Here is a 21,180-nt window from a genome sequence, read left to right as displayed (position 1 = left end):
AATCCACACATGAGAAATAAGTGATAGCATCCATAAAGTCACTATCCATAGCATCCTTAAGGTCTCTAAGGTAGGCATAGTCTATCTCCATCATGGATGTCCCTATATGACCTATATCACATGATAAATCAATCTCCATCAACACTGAATCTAAGAAAGATCACCCCATCTCCCCCCCCCCCCCAAAAAAAAAATAAATAAAAATAAAAATAAAAAATCTTTTTACATTTTTCATTTTCTTATTCCTCTTCTCGAAATTTTAATCCACACCATATTTGTCCTCTTTAAGTTTTTCCCTCATTTCCATTTAAGTCTAAAATTAGAACTGTGATGTTACTATTAACGTTAAAGCCTTTTGCTTCCTAACCCTTCTTGTTTGATAGTTTCAAGATGTATCTATAGCATGTACACTAGCCATATTTACTAATGTTTCATGAAACTATACCTTCCCACTCTCCACATAAAAAAATTAACAAAACTGAGAACACACATTACAGAATAACCTATATCTACCAATGATGGTGTAGCAAGGTGGTTAAGGCTCTCCACTCCCAACGCAAGGGCACAAGTTCGATTCCTACCTGCTAGAGTCGCATGCCTGCAATGCTATTGTCACTTAATCCCAACCCTTTGGGGATGGGAGGGGCAGGGGTGAGTCCATTGAGGATTGAGCCCAGCATCTGATTGATAGAGCTTGAAGCCTCTATTGTTAAGTTACTCCCTCGTCCCCTTGGCGCTTTTCAATACATACACACATGGGTAGGCCATCCCCCATCCCCTTAACAATCCTCGCAGTACACAAAAGAAAAAGAATCATGCACAAATCTTTTTTTTAAAGTAGTAAAGAAGAACCTACATCTTTAGTAAAAGACTTACCCCAAAGGGTATGGACGACTATACACTACACAAACATACATGTACACAAGGAAGCAGACTTTATTTCAAACTTCACAAAAAAAACATGAGCATTAGTTGGGGTGTTTAAAACAGCATACAAGGATTGAATTAACATATGGGCCCAAACACATTGCCCACCCACACCCCAACCCTCAATACACCATCCCCACCACCCCCAGAACCCCTCCCCCAAATTTATCTCTATAAGCCAGCATTGCCCCAACCTCCCCCCAGCTAAGCTGCCAACACTCCACCAATTGTGCCCTTGATGAGGGTATGGTTTGAGTCTGCTAAATGCTAAAGCCGGCTCATTTTGCTACACCTCAGTCTAAAGACAGGTAAAAACAAAATATCCAATCCAAGCCATGTGAAGTATTTCTTCAGATGTTATCTTTAAAGTTTAGCAGACTCAATTTAACAGAATCTTGCTAAACAAGTGAGTAGAAAGGCTCATGTGAAGCCTCCCGAGTAGGAAGTTCCTGGAACCCTGGAACATGACAATAGTTAATACTATGGAACTGGCTACAGAGGTAGCTTAAAAAATCATATAGTTAGTGAGTGGAAGGATAGTTAAATGCCTGACAGGTAACCTAACAAACCACCGGACAAATATCATTCTAAGCCTCACTCATAATTCAAACACGGGTGGCAACCGGGGGCTGAGTAGGGCCACTGCCACCAAGAAAAGAAAGCAGCCCACCCGCTGAGTCTTGTTCATCCAAGAACAAATCGTCTGGAACCTTGAAGGCTCCATGCACAGCCACCAGTAAAAGCCCAACCATCAACGCTGAAATGAGTAATGACCCCACATTTGTCAGGAACACAACCACAATTGTGAGAACTGTCATGATGGCGAGCACCTCTCTCTCACTGAAGGGCCTGTTGAAGAGAACTAACTGCTCAGTGCGGTAGAGGTACAGGAAAATCCAAGCACCCAGAAGAACACAGAGAATGAAGAGGGACACCGGGTGTGTGACCAGGCTGAAACCAACAACAGCCACCAAAAAGAGGAGATAATTCATGCGGAAATAGCCCCAGTTCTTGCGCACCCTGTTTGTTGCATCACTCACTGACTCTGGCTTTGCAAAAGAGGTGCGATCAAAGAGCTCACTCCATGATCGGCGCTGGGAGAGAGCAACTCTTGATACGTCTGAAACTCGAGCCCATAAGGCACGGGCAGCCGAAGTCGGAGCTGCTGCTGCTAGATTTCCTGCTGCAGGGATTTGGTTTGCCATGACTACAAGCCAGAATTCACTTCTTGATCCTCAGACCACCACCTGCATGTTTCCAAACATGCAAGACATCAGAAAATTGTACCCTAAACGCACCAAAAAAAGGAAACCCTATACACATCAACTGATCATAAAAATTCGACATCCTGAACACATCAAGGCATACTCCTGGAAACCCTCACCAATGTCAACACCCATACATCAGCTGATACCCATGAAAACCCTCTCATAAGTTTTATTCCAAACCCAGGGAACCCCAAGGCTTAGCACTTTCACATCAGTCTGTATATATGAAAACCCTCATCACATCAGTCTATGCATGGAAACCCAGTCTCCTCAATTTTATTCCATATTCATGGAAACCCAGGCCCTTAACACATTAATCACACTGATGCAGTCTGTAACAACAGAAATCCTCATCAGTTTTATTCCATATACAATGGAAACCCAGGCCCTAAACACATCAATCAGATCGATGGGAACCCCAAGGCTTAGCACTTTCACATCAGTCTGTAAATATGGAAACCCTCGTCACGTCAGTCTGTACGCATGGAAACCAAGTCTGTAACAACGGAAATCCTCATCACTACATAGAAAAGCTAATCCATCAGTAAAAAAACCCTAAACACGTCATTCTCTGTGCCCGTGACCACATCATTGCATCGGCAATTCAAATACAAAGGCACCATACCCATACAAGCTGTGAGAACCATTCGCATCAAGGTACACAAGTCTGTCACACGAAACTGAAACTTTCATCACATCAATCTGTACCCTTATCGCATTGGTCGAAGCAAACCAGTAGTATAAGATCCTTTGCACATCTCTCAATGACCTTATCCCCTCGGCCCTCTACAGTCCAAGTTCACATGCATTGATACTCATACAAACCCATTCAAATCCCTGAAAATAATCGATACAGCCATGCAAAACCTGTATCAAGGTAAACTAGAAGCGTGAACACATCCAGTATGCACTCGAGAACAGTAAATCTGAGTCCTCTTATCCGTCAATAACCAAGGAAAAACTAATAATACCGGCTGATATCCATGAAAACCCTAATAATACAAGCAAAGCATCCAATTCGTACCCATAAACACCAGTCCATGTCCTAGAAACCCTAATCACACCAGTCAGAAACCTTAAACACATCGGTCCATGGCTAAAGCGACAATCACATGACCTAATCACCAGTCAATGGCCATAAAAAGAAACTATGATATGCAAATCATAAGAGAACACTCCATCTGTTGAGAAACCCAAAAATGAGGCTCCTTGAATTCTTCATCAGAACCCTAGATCCTGGAATTCTTCATCAAAACCCTAATCACACCAGTCAGAAACCTTAAACACATCGGTCCATGGCTAAAGCGACAATCACATGACCTAATCACACCAGACAATGGCCATAAAAAGAAACTATGATATGCAAATCATAAGAGAACACTCCATCTGTTGAGAAACCCAAAAATGAGGCTCCTTGAATTCTTCATCAGAACCCTACATCCTGGAATTCTTCATCAAAACCCTCTATCAAACAGAACCATAGATCGAACTACCCTGACATACCTTTAAAAAAAAACCTAACAGTAAGAATATGCAATTATAGAACACAAAAAACAGCATGAAAACCATAGATGAAAACATCTTGTGCGAAAAAGGAATTGCACTTACACAGAGATCCCGCTTTTGATGAATTAACGCGCTAACTTTACGTTAAGTGAGAAGTCGTGCAAGCCTTCTTAGTAGCCTTACAAGTGGCCGGACATTTGTGAAACTGGCCTTAGGCAGAATATGAGAATGTAAAGAGAGAGAGAGAATCGGATCTTAGTAAACATGTTGGTTGATTGTACTTAAGAATGGGAAAAAACTATTAGCTATATCAGATTCCTTATCTGGCTATGAAATAGATTAGTTAAAAGACAAAAAGGAATCCACTGTTTGTTCTACGATAAGCAATACGTGGGATAACTCCTGATGTAGTAACAGAATCTAAACATGGAGGTGTTTGTCTCCTAGGTTGTCTCAGCAGTTGCACCTTCATCAAGGTGGAGGTTAATCTAACCAATCCCATAGTAGAAAGTAACGGCATGTAATTTCATTACTCACTCTACGAAGAGAGAGAGAAAAAAGAGGAGGCATTTTAAACCATTTTTTTTAAATGACATGTTTGAATTGCAAGTCCATTCTTGATGGGAAGCCTAGATGCCCCCAACTAATGAATTAGGGCATAGCTTGACAGAAAATAATGAGCTCCTTTTGGAGAGAGTTAACTATCCATGCCCTACTTCGTCAAGACCGTATAGTTGGCGAAGGACCGTTGTAAATACACATTTTATTGTGTTTTCTACATCAACTATATTTACACCACTGGTGCATAGGCTGATACTACAAAGGATATTCACTAATGACTCTATAGTTGGACTACACCTACCTAGTGCAATCGAGTTATGGCATACTTATCTTGTTAGCTCACCTACTTAGTATGTTCACATTATAGACTGCTTGTACATAGTACTCTAGTACTTATGTAATCATAGAAGAAAAGTCTTTGTGTGAGGTAAAGACTCTTCCTCCCAAAGAAATAACATGTCATGGTTGAGGCCAAGGTGGTGGCCATTTTGGAAATCAAAATTATGGATAGCAACAAGTCCAGTGATTTGGAATAGCATCAAACAAGAGACCAGTCTCAAGGTAAGGGGAGCCAAAGAGGCCGAAGTAATTGGCAAAGATTGCAATCGAGATCAAGTTAAAAGTATTGATTTAATTGTGGCAAACCAGGTCACTTTGCAATAGAATCTCGTAAGAAGCAAAGTGACAAGTTGTAGTAAGCAATTATTCATCTTCAAGCAAGCAGTTTAAAGATAGATTTCAACATTTATTTATTTGCAACACGTTGAATTTAGTGTTATAGATGTATCCACAATTATTCATCTTCAAGCATGTAGGTTGAAGATAGATGTGAGTATTTGTTTATTTGCAACACATTAAATTTAGTGTTGTAGATGGTGATAATGTATGGTATGTAGGTCTGGGACCCTCTAACCACATGACCTATCATGGTGAGTGGTTTAGAGATGTCAAAAATATGGAAAAACTAGGTTATGTAGAGACAAGGGATGACATGTCTCATTTTATTGCTCACATTGGGAATGTACCATTGGTTATGCATGATGGCAAGATGAGGTACTTAGTTGATGTACTTTATGTGCCTACCATAACAAAGAAATTGGTTTCTGTTAGGCAAATGATTAAGCAAGGTTTGCAGGTACGCTTTAACCCTAAGGGCTGCTATGTTGAACAACAAATGTTGTTTGGTTGCAAAGGGAAAAAGAGAGGGTAGAGTGTTTACTTTGGTTGATGTAAGCATGCATGAGGTGAAAGCTACTATGTTTCACAAGGTGTAGGTATTATAGCTAATATAGATATTTGGCACAAACATATTGGTCATGTGAATGAGCAGTGTGATTGAAGTCTATACAAAATCTAGAAATTGTGATAGGTTTGCCAAAGTTTAAGGTGGATGGAATACATAAATTATGTGAATCATGTCAGTTTGGAAAGCAAAAAATTCCAAATAATAGGAATATAAGTAAGAGAGCATTTGATGTGGTGCACTCAAATGTATGGGGGCCAATAAAGATGGCATCAATGAGAGGATCTTGTTACTATGTATTTTTCATTGATGACCACATAAGGAAGGTGTGGGTCTATTTCATGAAAGAGAAAAGTGAAGTGTTTACTCACTTTCATAATTTTAGAATATTGGTTGAAAAGCAAACATGTTTGCAGGTTAAGTTCCTAAGGTCAGGTGTGGAGGGGGAGATTACTTCTCTAATGAGTTCAATGAGTACTTGAGAAAGCATAGAATTCAGAGGAAATTCATATGTAGGTACACTCCGCATCAAAATGGTGTTGCTAAGAGGAAGAATAGGCACTTTGCAGAGGTTGCTTGTGCATTGATGTGGCTGAGAAGAGCATACCTCACCATTATTGGGGGCTGAAGCAGTTTTGCAACTTCAATTTACATTATGAATAGGAGCCCCATAGCCGCAGTGCATATTCCACAACAAAGGCAAGTGCATCACATAAAGGTAAAGAGAAGATTGATGAGTCTCTTGGTATGTCTGACATTTTAGCAAGGCATTCGTATGTTCATGGGGTGAGCCTAATGGCTCAGAGTAGAGCCATGATAAAGAGTTTAGGATTTAGGCTAAGCCAGCCGCAAGAACACCAAGGAGAGATCAAAGACCATGCAGGTCGGCGGATAGGGCCAAAAACCCTATTCAAAGATTGGCATATGATGGTTATGTAGCTCACCATTATGAATACATGGCAAAGGTTGTGCAGGAGGTTGAGCCCATAGGTTTTATGGATGCTGTTGGGCATGCACATTGATGGATGAAGAAATGGCTACATTGGATGTAAATGAGACATGGGCATTCGTGCCTTTGCCTGAGGGTAAACAAGTTATTAGATGTAAGTGGGTCTACAAAGTGAAGCACAACTCAAATGGAAGCATTAGTAGGATTAAGGCTAGATTGGCTGCCAAAGGTTATACTTAGACCTGTAGCATTGATTATGAGGAGACATTCAGCCCCATTGCCATTAGTAGGTACAAGACGAGATTGGTTACCAAAGGTTATACTTAGACCTACAGCATTGATTATGAGGTGAGAGATATCTACTGGGAGAGAATAAAGGGTAGCATGAGAAGATCTAGGATGTGTGGAGATATTCTGGGAAAAGTAAAGAGGTGGACAGAATCAAGCAAAAGGTGTTCCCCCAAATGTAGGGGAGGTGGCACAAATCAAGGAGAGATCAGTGGGATTAGATGCTTGGCATCTTGTGGATGTAAACACTATAAATTGAGGCATTGGCCTAATGAGTATTTGCTGGTTTTTGAGTATGCATGCCTACATTAAGCTATCAGTTAATTGCTCACTAATCTTATCTTAATCATCATCTAATCACTTGATAATGATGTTGATTCTTACATTTGATCCACCTTAGTTCATCATCTTACTTACATTTTAACATGGTATCAGAGCCTAGCTTAGGATTCATCTAATTTATGAGCTTATTTATCTTGCTAATCATCCTATTAATTAGGATTAAGAGATAATAACTTTTTTTAGTCTTTTTCAACAAGCTTTCTGCACCCCTAGCTAGTGGAGGGGCTTCATCTCCCTCCAGGCTTAACATTAGGCAACAACCTCTTAGACCCACCTAGCCATGCTGCCCACGCACCGGCTCATTGAGATAGCATGCTAAACCGCCACCGAATTCAAGAAAAAATCGCAAAATCTCTAGCGTAAATTTTTGAGGAAAATTAATACAAAAGCATTAAGAAACAACTAGCAGCCACCATTGGTAAGAAGGTAGAGGATGATGAGGCACTAGCAGTGCTTCTAAAGAGTGTGGACAAAGGATAATATGAAAACATTGTGGAAACCTTAAAGAATGTACCTGAATTGAAGCTGCATGAGATAGAAGGAGCTCTAATAGAGCAAGAGACCAAGGTCAAAGAGAAGAAAGGGGTGGACCCAACGTCTGGAGAGGAAAAAGCATTCTTCACGTGAGGAGGATTCTCATGAGGACGAGGACGAGGACAAGGAAGAGGCAGGGGAGGAGGAAGGACCTTCACTTGCCACAACTGTGGGAAGCTAGGACACATGGCAAGAGATTGCTATACAGCAAACCTAGTGAAGAAGAAATGACATCGGAAAACTTCATGGAGACTCCTAAAGGAAGTGGAGTCAGATCATCTTTTTTGAGAGAGAAAGAGAGAGAAACCCCACAACCCAATGTAACCTGCCCCAATAGAGTAAAACCACCTCTGAGCCACCGATGATGTAGGCCATGTGGTAGATGTATGTGTAAGCACTTTAGTCAAGGTCACGGGCACTTGTAGTAGCCTCGGACACATAGAGAGAGAGTGTAAAGGACTATGAGTTAGGGACTTGAGGCACTGGTCGTGGGCTACCAAGTAAGAGGGAAACTTGGTATAGGGTCCAAGTGTGTTAGGATTATTCACTTGAGGGGAGGTGTTGAAATAGAGGTGTTGAAATATACAAGTGAATGGGTGTGTGCAGGAATAAGTTTTTAGCAAGAGGCTGTAAATGAGTGGGTAGCATTAAAAAGGTGAGAAGCTGAGAAGTATCTATTGGGAGAGAATAAAGGGTAGCATGAGAAGATTTAGGATGTGTGGAGATATTCTGGGAAAAGTGAAGAGGTGGAGAGAATAAAGCGTGTCCCCTCAAATGTAGGGGAGGTGGCACAAATCAAGGAGTGATCAGTGGGATTAGATGCTTGGAATCTTGTGTATGTAAACACTATAAATTGAGGCATTGGCCTAATGAGTATTTGCTAGTTTTTGAGTATCCATGCCTACATTAAGCTATCAGTTAATTGCTCACTAATCTCATCTTAATCATCATCTAATCACTTGATAATGATGTTGATTCTTGCATTTGATCCACCTTAGTTCATCATCTTACTTACATTTTAACAAGATTATGGGTGATATGTCACCAATGGTTTATAGGTTGTGTGAGAGCCACTAGGATATGGGTGACACACTAGGATGACAACTATGCACTTACACCCCTTGCATGGTTGGTGAGATTATGGGTGCTATGTCACCAATGGTTTATAGGTTGTGTGAGAGTCATTGTGTATTAAAGTTATGGCATAGTTATAGCGCTAGCTCACACATATAGTGAGGTTTACACCATGGAGATCAAAATTTGTATGTTATAGTAGGAGAGTACTTTTCCTTATAATATGTACTCTTATCTTTATGCTATAGTTGTAGTAGAAAGATAAGAGAATAGAAGAAAATTTACTCCCTCTTGTGTACTTGTTTGCTCATCTCTCTCTGTGTGTTTTTGCTCTTGTAAGAAGGTCAAGCTACCCTCTCTCTCGCATTATTCTCATGGTATCAGAGTGTCACTTCATGTGACTCCTTTTAATTTGGAAGCAAATCTCTACATGTCACTATTAGGAAAGAGAAGTATAGGTAGGCATAATTGTAAGGTGCACTATCACATCTAGAGTTGCCCTTTGCAATGAAGCAAAGGGATATTACATCTAGAGCCATACTTCACGGTGAAGCACAGGGATGTCACAATTGTAAGGTGGACTATCATCACATCTAGAGCTACCCTTTAGAGGGGTGGTATATGGTTTGTGGGACTTCAATGATTTCAAAATTTGGATTTGAGGCCATTTCGGGCATCGTTTTGGCTCTATAAGTTTTTTGTAGGTACTCTGTGGTGAAAGTGTTAATTTGGACTATGTATGCCTTTCCAAAACTTGGGCTCTAGAGAAGGTAACACCCGCTAAACAAGTTGTTCCCCCATGAGATCATGGGTGATTAGGAGAAGCCCTTCCTTGTGGCTTTTTGTATTCACCACCACGGTCCCTTTTTGCAATGTGCACTCAACCATTGGTTGAACTTTTCCTCCCTCTGTGATCTTGTTAAGAGGTGCTTCCTATGCTCTAGAATTTGATGGCTTTATTGATGTCGATTCCATCTAGTGGGTATTGCCAATTAAAAGGACGATTAGGCAGGAAAATATGTTCATGCTCCTCAACTGGAGGTGCTAGGAGTTTGCCTTCTTCCATTCCTTCCACATAAATGAGGTTGTTGCTTATGGGATAAAAGTGTGGTAGAGTCATCTTCCGAAGTGGAGGCCTTTTCTAGGTAAGTGGTGGGGCCGGTTTGGGAGATAAAAGGGGGGGATGGTGATGTTGGAGAGGCAAAGGGTGTAACCATGGTCAGAGTGTTGGGTGTTGAAGTGGAGGCAACAGGAGGCAGAACTGAGGTTGAGGTTTGGGTGTGAAGTTCTTAGATTTTTCCTTGGGAAAAGTTTTTTGGAATGAGTGTATCAGAAGAGGGGCTTGATGGGTAATGGTCCTAAGGTGCCACCTCACTCAGGCAACCACCTTGTGAACTTGCAGGGTGCTCCTTTGTTGTTTGCTCCTTTTGTTTCCCAATGCATTGATGTCATCTTTGTCCTTGTCCATGGCAATGTCACTGTTCTCCTCATCCTCTTACTTCAGAGAGGGTGCTAGCCTCATCAACCTGTAAAACTCATGGGCCTCCCTGTATTTATTATCTGGGGGTAGGCCAAATGGATAACAAGTATCGTTGGCTGGTCTTCATGAAGTGAAGTTGCTTCTAAATTGTGGTACAACACCATGATGCTAGTGGGTCATGCTAATGGGTTTGTGAATTACACTGCCCTTTGATGTGAGATGCATATAGGTTTCATGTACCATATGATGCTAGTCGTTGGTGCGCACCCACTAGATGGTGTTGGGGTGATGAGGGTTGTCAATGCAAGGTAGGGGCAAGAGATCATCTAAGACAAATAGTTCAATGAAGTGATTGGAGTAGGCCATCATAGAAAGTAAGGAGACAACGCCATGATTGGAGGTTGAGGTAGATGACATGATGGAAGAAAGATGGTGGAGGGCTCAATAAGTGAGATGGTGTTCTGAAAAAACAACATGGTGACTGTGGGGTGGGAGGACCATGGCCTTTTTGAGAGGATGGTTTGGAAACGACATGGGAATGCCCTCATCTATGTAGATATTATGCTGAAGAAGGTTGAATTGGAAGGTGCAATGTTGTATCTTGAGGGGATCATAGGGTGGCTATGAAGGGATGGCAAGGTCCGCTATGTTGATGGTTGCATCCATTAGGATATCAACCTTCTTTTTAGCCTTGGGTAGGACGTTCTTGATATGGTCTAGCTTTCATCTCTATGAGTTGCTGCTCCAGCTAGGCAATGGTCATATTTTTGCCTTCCATGACTCGCTCTTGAGATCTTTCCATTGCTTAGAAAGTCTATTTTGGAACTTATCCATGAGCTTGAGCATGTTGTGCACTAGGGTTTAGCCTCATGTAGCATTGTAGTAGCCCTTGTGTGAGATCTTCTTGGGTTTATGACCTAGCTACTTTGGCCCTTATTATCTCTTTGTGCATAAGCTCTAGCTCATGCTCTAGGTAGCGGATCCTTGAGATGATGTGGAGAGCCTATACTTACTGGTCATTGTTAAGTGCAATAGCCACATTCCTCTATGTCTCCAACGAGGCATGATTGGCTTGGGCAATGAGGAATCCTTGTTGGGCCGTGTTAGTTTTCTCTTTCTATCTTGCCATGAACTTGATCATGTGGCCCACAAGTTTGTGGAACATAGAACTGAAAGCTACTAGGAAATCTGGGAGAGGCGGCCCTAAGAGGTGAGGATTGCTTGTGAAAACCTTCCAGAGCTAAGGTGAGGTGGCCTTCTTGAATCGACTTATGTGTCTCTGTGATCTCCTATTTGGCTATGTGCAAACTCAAGAATCTGGTGCTAGAAAAGTGGAATGTGCACTAAACATCGTTAGGCACCTCCTCAAAAATGGTAAAGGACCACCTTCTTCTCTAATTGGATCCATCTATGAATCATATGCCTGCCCACTTCTTTGCTACCCTGGTAGCACTCTTGGGTGTGGTAGGTGAGCTTGTGCTCCACCTTCTTCTCTAATTGGATTTGGCTCTAAATCATATGCTTGCCCCATTTTTCTATGTGTTTGGCCCATCTAGCTAGGCTTGAGAGTGATGCCAATTGTAGTAGGGGAATTGGTGGTTCCTAGTTTTTTACTACATCATAAGCTTCTGAGGTGGATGCAGAAGGAATCTCCTATTTATAGTGTGTTTCTAGTGATAGTCTAGGGTTTCCATGAATTCTTCAATCTTTTCCTTACCCTTTCCTAAGGTTGAGCATGAGGTTCCAATAGCACTGGTAGCCCTTGGCTGCCATTGCCACTTTGCCTTGGTACGTTCCTTGGTGGTAAAGAAGTTGGGGTTAATGATGGTATGATTTTAGGCACCCATATGCTTGTGTTACCATCATAATATCCTTGGGCCATTAGAAAAGTGTTAGGCACCTACCACCATCTTTGGGTAGCACTCCTTTGTCAAGGTTTCATTCTTTGATGGGATAGTTTTAATTGCATTGCTTTAGGTAGCCATAGTTGTGTTTGGCCTGCATAGTATCCTTAGGCTTCCTGATGAACCATGTTTTTGATTTAGGTTTGGTTTTCACTGCCTTGCATTGCGATCTGCCTTGCATTGCGATCTGCCTTGTGGTGTGGCTATTCATCACTAGCTTATGCTATTTCTTTCTCTTAGATATCCAAATATGCTTTTTCCCCTCATAGTATCCTTGTCTCTAGAGTATTTGTCCCCACCATTTGTTACCTTCATTATGGGAACTTTGGTGATGCTAGAGACTAGTGGGCTCAAGCATGTGGAGGTTAGATTTTGCAAGGTTAGGAGTGTTAATAGTAAGGGTGTTAATTGAGTTAGTCCTTGGAGAGAGGCCACTTATGTCAGGGGGTACACAACGGCGAGGGTTAACCTAGCACGGGTGAGGATTTTGAATGAACTTGGTTACTTACCCCTGGGGGGCAATTAAAGTATCAGCCTCTTTTTCAATGGTATGGTTGAAGTGAGGGTAACCTTTGGTGGGTCGATTAGATTTAGCCCTTCTTTAATGGGAGACTTTTGAACAAACTTGGTACTTACCCCTCGGGGTAAGTAAAGTATTAGCCTCTTTTTTAGTGGTATGGTTGAAGTGAGGGTTACCTTTGGTGACTCCATTAGATTTATCCCTTCTTTATTGGGAGAATGGGCATCTGGTGTTGAGGATTCACTAGACATGTTGGGCTCTTCTTCTATCACTAGAATGGTTACCTAGCCCAAGGCTAGTTGCAATTTAGTGATCCTTGAGTCCCAATCAATTTGGCATTGATTATGCCCCATCCATCCTCATCCAAGAAGTACTTCTTCATGCATGGTACTTACAGGCATGACATAAAACTTCCCTTATAAGGGGTTATTCCCAATGTGAAACAACATGGCACTGAAATCTCCTATGCATGTGGTGTATAATGAGTTCATTCTTGGGGGTTGTTGGCACACACCAAGTCTCATGAGACATTAGGTTATGGGGCTGGTTAGTGTCCACAAGCACTAGATTTTGTTTGAGACCAATTTTTGTGGTCATGTCCATTGGCACCTCTCCCAATCTAGTCAATGACTTGGGCCAGGTTAATGGAGTTGCGGTGGCTGCGCAACTTGTCTTGCTTAGCCTTAGCTTCACATTGGGCCTCTTGTTTTCACCGTAGCCTCTTTTATTTTATCTTCTTTATTTTGGTGAATGGCCTCCAAAGCATTTGTAATTAAAGGACCATAGTAGCATCTAAATTTGCTAACATTAATGATCCTTTTATCTCCATACCGTAAAGTGTGGAGATAAAATATCCTTTTATCTACACACCGTCAAGTGTTTTGATGCATGCGGATCCTTGAGGGGCGGGCAAGTTCGCACACTAGGAATGGTCCAAATTTTTGTACTTTAGCTTACACTTTTGTTCATTCCTTATGTTATAGCTTTTCAACAATCACCTTATAGATAGCACACACAGTTTGGCTTCTCCTAAGCATGCAAGCTTGAATAATTGATTGGTTAAGATTTTTCTTGTTAACATTTCCTTGATGGCAATTATTAAGCTTGGTACTAAGAATTCCATGGGCATGATGGCATTTGTTCCATATGTTAAGTTGAAAGGTGTGGTGTGGATGGCTAACCTTGTAGGTGGTTTTGTATGCCTATAGAGAAGCTGGTAACTCATGTTCCCAGTCATTACGTGAGGCTTCAACTATATTTGTCACAATATCATAGAAAATCTTATTAGTGCTTTCAACCTAGCCATTAGTCTAGGGATGGTAGGGAAAGTATTTGTGGTGTACTACCATGAATTTTGTCATATTTACTCACCAAGAACTTTTTCACATCATTGATGAAATGAGCCCCCTTGTTACTAGTTTGAGTGGGCATCCAAATCTAGTAATTACAGTATCATAAAGAATTTGGTTGTTGCCCTAGCATTAGCCTTTGTGGTAGCATGGGCCTCATCTCATTTGGTATAGTAGTCCACAAGTAGCAATGATAAAATGCACTTGAGTTCCTTGAGCAGCTAGACTAGTCAGTTTGACAAAGTCAATACCCCATTTCTCAAATGGTTGTAGGGAAACTATAGGGTGTAGGGGCATTCTATCATGGTTACGAACCCCAATTAAATGTTGATATTCATCGTAACCTTTTACAAACTCTGCTACATTCATCTCCAAACACGGTAGAAGCCACCACATGCCTGCTAGTGGGATTTTCTTTGTGGTGGTGTCTACCACCCTGGAGTGGGATTGCTTAACGACATTAACATATTCAAATTCTTAAGGACATCACCTCATTATTTTGTCTTGGCCTAGCTTGTACATTTACCTCGTATAACCAATTAGTAGGGACTTGCCTTTTTAATAAAGCATTGTGCTCTATCTTGATTAAGGGTTCTCTCTTTGGGGGAATACCATTAGCCAAATAATGGACTATCTCTTCAGCCCATTATGAAATAATGTAGAGTTTGAATAGTGGGGCATCAGGTAGTTTGTCCTCCACTCTGACTGGCAATTCTCCATTAGTAGATGTATAATAAGTGGTTGGCATACACATCTTGTGAGCCCTTTATCATGGTCACATCGTGAAATCAAACTCTAGCAAGATCAAAAGCCATTAGGTTATCCTTTCGGTAGCATTATTGACCAAGTAAAGAAGTTCCTAATGGTAATAATGTGGTCAAATGTGGTCTTTTTAGTGTGGTCAAATGTCGCAATAATGATCAAAAAGAGGGTTTTTTAGTGTGGTCAATGTGGCAATAATTATTGAAAGGAGGGTGGAAACTCCCACACAAGTTTTGCCCATGGCCCTTCCTTCCCTAGGGACCCTGGGAAACATTCTTCATGATTTCTTGAAGTTTGCAGAGGTGAATGACTTGCTCTTTAGTGTAGTTAGACAAAAATTTCTTGACTTTTCATTATTATGTTTCAAAGGGCATGACAAATGCATAGACTCCTTTTCATTATTCTACTTGCTTGCCTTTTTTGATTATGTTTCAAAAGGGCATGACAAATGCATAGTCTCCTTTTCCTTATTCTTCTTGCTTTCCTCCTTTTTGTTATTTTGTTTCAAAGGGCATGATAAATGCACAGGCTCCATCCTTTCTACTTCCTAGTTCTTAAAAGGTAGGCAGGTGGTATGGGCCCTCTTCTCTCTGGGGCTTTCCTCCCATGAAGATCTCACTTGTGTTACCTGTAGACAGTTGGGACTATAATAAGATATGAGTTGAAAGGTCCCACATTTTTTTGTCAGGATGTCATTTAGTTTTCCATCCCCAATAGATAGGTAATCCACTCTCTATAAATGAAATGAGGGAGAAGTGGCACTCAGGCCTAACCATGATGTGCCTATAAGGCAGGGAGCATATCCACATCTATCTAGTAACATGCTGAATAGGGCATGGTTGTCCAAAAAAGACTCCAATTTGCTAGCTTTTGGCCTCATCTTTCATTAAACTACTAGGCTTGCACCATTATCTTCATTCATTTGAGATGCTTTACCTTTAATAGAGATTTTGAGACATGCTATGGTCCTATCTTCATTCAAAAAAAACTTCCTTCAAGTGCCAGATCTAAAATGTATAAAATTTTGGAGATACAAAAAAGTCTGATGGGTCATAAAAAAAAGTTAAGTTATGTGTTGAGGTTTAGTCATATGTCATTAGAGAGACCATTATATGGGTGTCTAATAAGAATATATGAGATTAAAAACCATGAAGGCATGCGACTAAATATAAATTAAAATGAATGCCCTATAGGGCCATTCATTAAGAGATAGAAATCTTTTTGGTTAGGTAGAAAGAAATTGTTCATAGGTTAAGACATTGAGTTGCATCTATGCACTCATTTTGCATTCATTTGCACTCGGATGGTGGAGTTAGTGAAATGAGTCTCCATGATAGTTAAAATTCCTTTTCCCTTGGGAACAGGGTAACAGTGTGCCCACTTGCTTTAGTAGAATGACATCCAAAGGCATGAAAGGGATTCAAAATCCTATTACTAGAACGCACACCTTCTTTCAACCTTCCCAAGAACCATAAGAATATGGTTGCTTCATTGGGACCCAAAGGTGAATCAAACCCTAAATTCATAGGTCTGTTCATGAATAGTCATCAGGAGCAATTTGGGCTCCAAATGGGCCCTTTTACAACCCATTAAATATAATATAATGCCAGCCAATGAGAGTGCTTGGATTCTAGATCCATCTATGTGTGGAGGGGAAGGTGCAATCCCTGAAGTCCGATCTCCTGGGTGGAGAGAAAACTACTCATGGCCTCAGTGACAAATAGAAAGACGTGCAGTGCCAGAGGATAGCCCTGTCGAACCGAGCGAGAAAAAGTGGGAATTTGTCGCCTCCCTCGGGCCCCCTGAATGAGAACTTGGCTGTGAGATGCTGAATAAAGTCTTGAGACTCCGTGAATCCACTCCATGGGGAATCCCATCCGGCTCCTCATAGTGCCCTCAAGAAAGCTCCAATCCACCGTATCATGAGCTTTCTCAAAGTCAAGGTGTAGCACAATGAGGTCCTACTGTCGCATCCTGGGGCCAAAGCTATCGTCTCCCAAAAGGTAAAGCTGTTGTCCATAATACTCCGATCCTGAACAAAACCAATTTGAGTGTCATGGATCAAGTCTCGGAGGGAAGGCTGAAGTTGCCTATGCTAATGGCCTTGGCCAAAATCTTATAGGCCTAGGAGGGTGATGGGTCTCCACTGTTGGATATCCACCCTCCTTGGGAATCAAATGTATCAAGCCCTGTGAGCCTCTCTGACGGACATGGTACCTGTGAGAGCATAATCTCATTGAAGGCAGCACAAAGGCCACCTTCCATGAGGTCCCAATGGCCGAAGAAAGAAAGAAGCAGGAAGCTCGTCCGGCCCCGGGCATTTGCCCTTGGGTGATGCCTTCACTGCCTCCGCTAGCTCCTATGTAGTGAAAGGGATCAATAAGAAAGACCAAAGGGAGGGGGGAACCACCTCTCTCATGTGTCTCCAGACTCTCTTGCGTGCATCCAACACTTGGGGGGGATAATGGGGCACTAGTGAGAAGAGACCGGAAGAAATATGTGGTGATGGCTCTCACTTGCGGGGGATCAAAAACAATAACTCCATCCTACTAGCCACATAGCATGCGAATATCGTCTCCAGCTATCTCAAAGAAGTCTCTAGTATCTCTGTCACCAACCTGAGTCCAGAATGAGGCCCTAGCATGGTATCTACACTCCACCCTCCTCTACTGAATGGACCAAGTCTCCGTGTGGGCAGCTCCGATCTGACTCTCAATCCACGGGCTGTCCAGGGAACTCTCCTCGAAGACGTTGTAAAGAGGTTGGGCCCTCCTCAGACTCCTCTCCTGCTCCCAAAATCCCTCCAATCTCCTTTGGGCTGCCTCTTACAAGAAAATACTGACCTCCCCAAGGCACTCATCCAAAGTGCACGCTATAGATCCTAAGGAAACGTCTAGACCCAGCCATATCTGCTTAATCCAGCTACAAATCTCAGGGTCCTGAATGAGGCTATCTGGAATCTCGGAGCTCACATGTCTATCATGCCTCCATGGGTCTTGAATGAGGCTGTCTGGAATCTCGGAGCTCACATGTCTATCATGCCTCCATGGGTCCTCTAGGGACAGAATTACAAGGGCATGATCTAAAAATGTAGTGCTTGCCAGAATACCAACCATGCCTCCACGACTGTAAAACCACTTGTCAACATAAAACCTATCCAACCGAGAGAGGTTGGGGCCAGTGCTCTGCCTATCCGATCGAGAAAAGCTAAGACTCCCAGGGTTGTGCCCAAATTCTAGAAGATGCCAAGGGTCCTATCCCCTAAGAATCAATATCATCTCCTCCCATATGCAGAGTACTCCACCCCTGTACTTTGTGTTCCATCAATCACAATGGAGGTATCTGCTGTAAGAAGGGGGAGAGGTCCTACGAGAGAGGTATGCATGAACACAAAAAGCAGCACCTCCAGGTTGGAGGTCACCATTTCCCCTCCTTGGTCTCGTTGTGCTCATCCACCAAGCTCCATCCTAGATAAAGGCCATAGATGAGTAAGAATGTCTGTGATCTGGAGATTCTGCATCGCGCCATCTGATGATGTGATAGCTCAATTGCCTAATCCTATATAGTAGCGACCATCGACTTTGGATCCCACTCTGTCATCTCAGGGGCCACGCTCAAGGGGAAAGAGAAGATCACGTGCCATTCTCTATGTGTAGAGGGTCTAGAGTGGTGGAAGACCACACATACCTGAATAGGGGCTATGGTCTCTTCCGTCGAAAGACATCGAAAGAAACTATAATCCTTAGGCTACCCCAAGATCTTGGGGAACCCGCTTGGAGACTCAGGTGGGAGAGCCCTCACTGGTGAGGCCGCAATGGTCATCTCCACCAACTCTGAGAAACGATGAATCAGGTAGCGAATGGTACTTGCTGACTGTTTTCTCTCTGGATCAAGGGTTGCAGGGGGCCGACGGGAATGGTTTGGAGAGGCGGATGGGAGGGGATCGTAGGCACGGAGAAAGAGGAAGGGCCGAGTGGAGCAACTACGGGGAAGAGTCAAAGGTGAGGGTGGCGAGGGGGGAGGCGGCGGGGGAGGAAGCGAGGGGGTGTGGGAAGGCGGAGAGGCTGGAGAGGGATGCTGTTGAGGTATCCAATCGGAGAGGAAGGCTGCTGAGGAAGGCTCGACGAAGCGAGGGAGGGGTCAACATGCCCCACTCGGCAGCACTAAAGGGCCAGAGGAGAAGTCGGGGACGAGGAATTGGCCACCACCTCGGGAGGGGCGGGGGGACCCTCTCCGTGAATAGAGGGGGTCCATTGTCTGTGGGTGGCGGGGGTGCTGTGATAAGTGCTTGAAATGGTTCTCTAATAGAACCGAATCCTCCTGCATGTTGCCAGCCTGGTGTGCATGATGACGACCCTTAGCTCTGGTGCTCGGCTACTAACGACTGGGGTGGGGACCAACCGTCTGCCACTCACTCTCCGGCTTATGGGTCACCCATGGTCAGAACTAGTGCTCCGCGGCCTAGGAACCTGCTCCTCCCTTGGCCCCCTGGTGAGGATATGAGTGGGAAGTAGGAGGGGGAACCATCAGGGGTGGTCGCCTAGTCTGACGCCGAGGGAAAACTCTAGCCAGATGACCCATCTATCTACAAATAAAGCATTGGCCTTGAAGGCTGGAATACTCCACTCACTGCATAATGGGATCGCCTTGAAGACTAGGAATAGATATCATGTGAGACACAAAATCCGGCGAGGTAATACAAATGTGGAGAGATGGAATCCCCACTGCTCGTGCGAGGGCCGAGGCAATGATGGGGGGGACTCTCCCGATGGCACCACCAATCATTGGGAGAAGAGGAAGGTATTCCTTCCTGGGGCTTGAAAAGCAAACTGTCATGGGAAAGCTTGAAACTCCAGCTAATGGGTCGAAGTTGTGTTGCCACTGTGCAAAGAAGGCTTGGGCCGTACTACACAGTGCAATGGGGCTCAGCTACATGACAAGATTAGACACCGCTGGTGAGTTGAACTTAACCTGGTAGTAGCCTGCGACGCAAAGGATGAATATCTATGATCTTTGCTGGTGCACCTAGGAGGCTAGCCTGAAGAAGATCTCTGAGTGCCAGACGCAGGGCGGCTACCAACAATCTTGCATACTAGAGTGGAGGCCTCTAGGGATGCGATAGTCATAGTGAGAAGCTGTAGGTCCACTTCGAAAAACAAAAGGCAGGTAACTACTGTGGCCTCGGTTGGGGGAGATGGAGTGGCTGCCATGGAGTCCTCCTGGGGGGAAAAGACCAGAAGAGGCCGAAACTTGCTGAGACAATGAAGAAATACCCACAACTTGAGGGTGTTGTTAAAGGAACAAGGACGGGCTAGAGATGGTAGAGAAGAGAGGAAAGGGAGGGGCAGAGGGCGCATAAAGGAAAAGAAAAACGAAAAAAGAAAAAAGAAAAAGAAGAAGAAGAAGAAGTGGAAGAAGGAAAAAGAAGAAGAAGAAGAATAAGAAGAAGAAAAGAAAAGAAAGAAAGAAAGAAAAGAAATCGAAAGCAAGAGTGAAGCTTCCAAAACCTGCTATATTTGTATCAAACTACATATCCTGGAGGTTGTGGAAACCTTGCGATTATAACATTTCCATCTATAATAAAATTTCAAGAGTTATCGTTGGTCTACATATTGTATAAATGTTACTTCTTTCTTCTTTTTGCATTTTTTCTTTCTATGGCGACCGCACGTCTTGGGCATCCTTGCTCCTCTACCTTGAAAACGTCTAGATTTCAACATTAAGATATAATAGGCTATTAGTTACATACATTAATTTGAATTCTATATATAAGCCCGTTTGTTACATATTAGTGCAATATAGACCTTGTATAGCGCAAGTCAGTACAACACGATATAAGGCTTCCCCTCGCCAACATCCAACTTAAATCGTGTTGTACTAACATGTAATATAGAAGTTCGATTTAGCTCAAATATAGAACCCTATTCCATATCTCTGTTTTATAGTCGTGTTTGCTAAAATTTTAATAGCTCAAACTTACTATATCTTGAATTTAGAACCGTGTGGAGAACGGGAGGAACATTTAATGTAAAGACATTACCGTAAAGCAAGTTCTCTTAGATATCATCATTACAACGTGGAGATACAAAAATGCCTTATTAAATTTTGGCATGACAAAATTTTCTACATGTCGAGAGCAATCAATACAAATAATTTACACATTGTCAGTATAAATTTACACATTGCATCAAAGGTGAATGGGTTGATGCAAAATATTATCATCCGGGTAGGGGAAGCTTCCTCTTTCTATGGGAGGGAGTGCTCTTCTTGTTGGGTCGGTAGCTTTCTCTTTGTATGCTTGCTCCCGCCAAGGGGATGGCGAATCTCCAAGGTGGATCGACTCCCTATCAGTTGGCGTTCGTGGTTGGATACTGTTGTGGGGCAACGAAATTGATCTTGGCCATTGTGGAGGAGGCACAAATGCATATGGCATATCAGGCTCTTGTTGCCCAATATTTTTAATTAGAGTTTCA

The 21,180-nt window shown here is 42.7% G+C and overlaps 1 pseudogene across 2 annotated transcripts; it reads right to left on the bottom strand.

The window, feature by feature from the left end:
* Positions 1 to 1,247: 1,247 nt before the first annotated feature.
* Positions 1,248 to 3,954, bottom strand: LOC147640263 (PRA1 family protein B1 pseudogene; annotated as a pseudogene). Of its 2 annotated transcripts, none has more exons than XR_015262674.1 (2): positions 3,804 to 3,954; positions 1,248 to 2,174 (listed from the first exon to the last, which is right to left on the bottom strand). The product of XR_015262674.1 is annotated as a PRA1 family protein B1 pseudogene, transcript variant X1 (transcript). The 2 variants fall into 2 exon arrangements; XR_015262675.1 differs by lacking the exon at positions 3,804 to 3,954 and adding an exon at positions 3,699 to 3,799.
* Positions 3,955 to 21,180: the final 17,226 nt, after the last annotated feature.

The sequence above is a fragment of the Cibotium barometz genome, chromosome 3 (genome assembly GCF_041138505.1).
Source record: "Cibotium barometz isolate CiBa-2024 chromosome 3, ASM4113850v1, whole genome shotgun sequence".
Taxonomy (NCBI): domain Eukaryota; kingdom Viridiplantae; phylum Streptophyta; class Polypodiopsida; order Cyatheales; family Cibotiaceae; genus Cibotium; species Cibotium barometz.
This window is presented reverse-complemented; position numbering and strand designations above follow the sequence as displayed.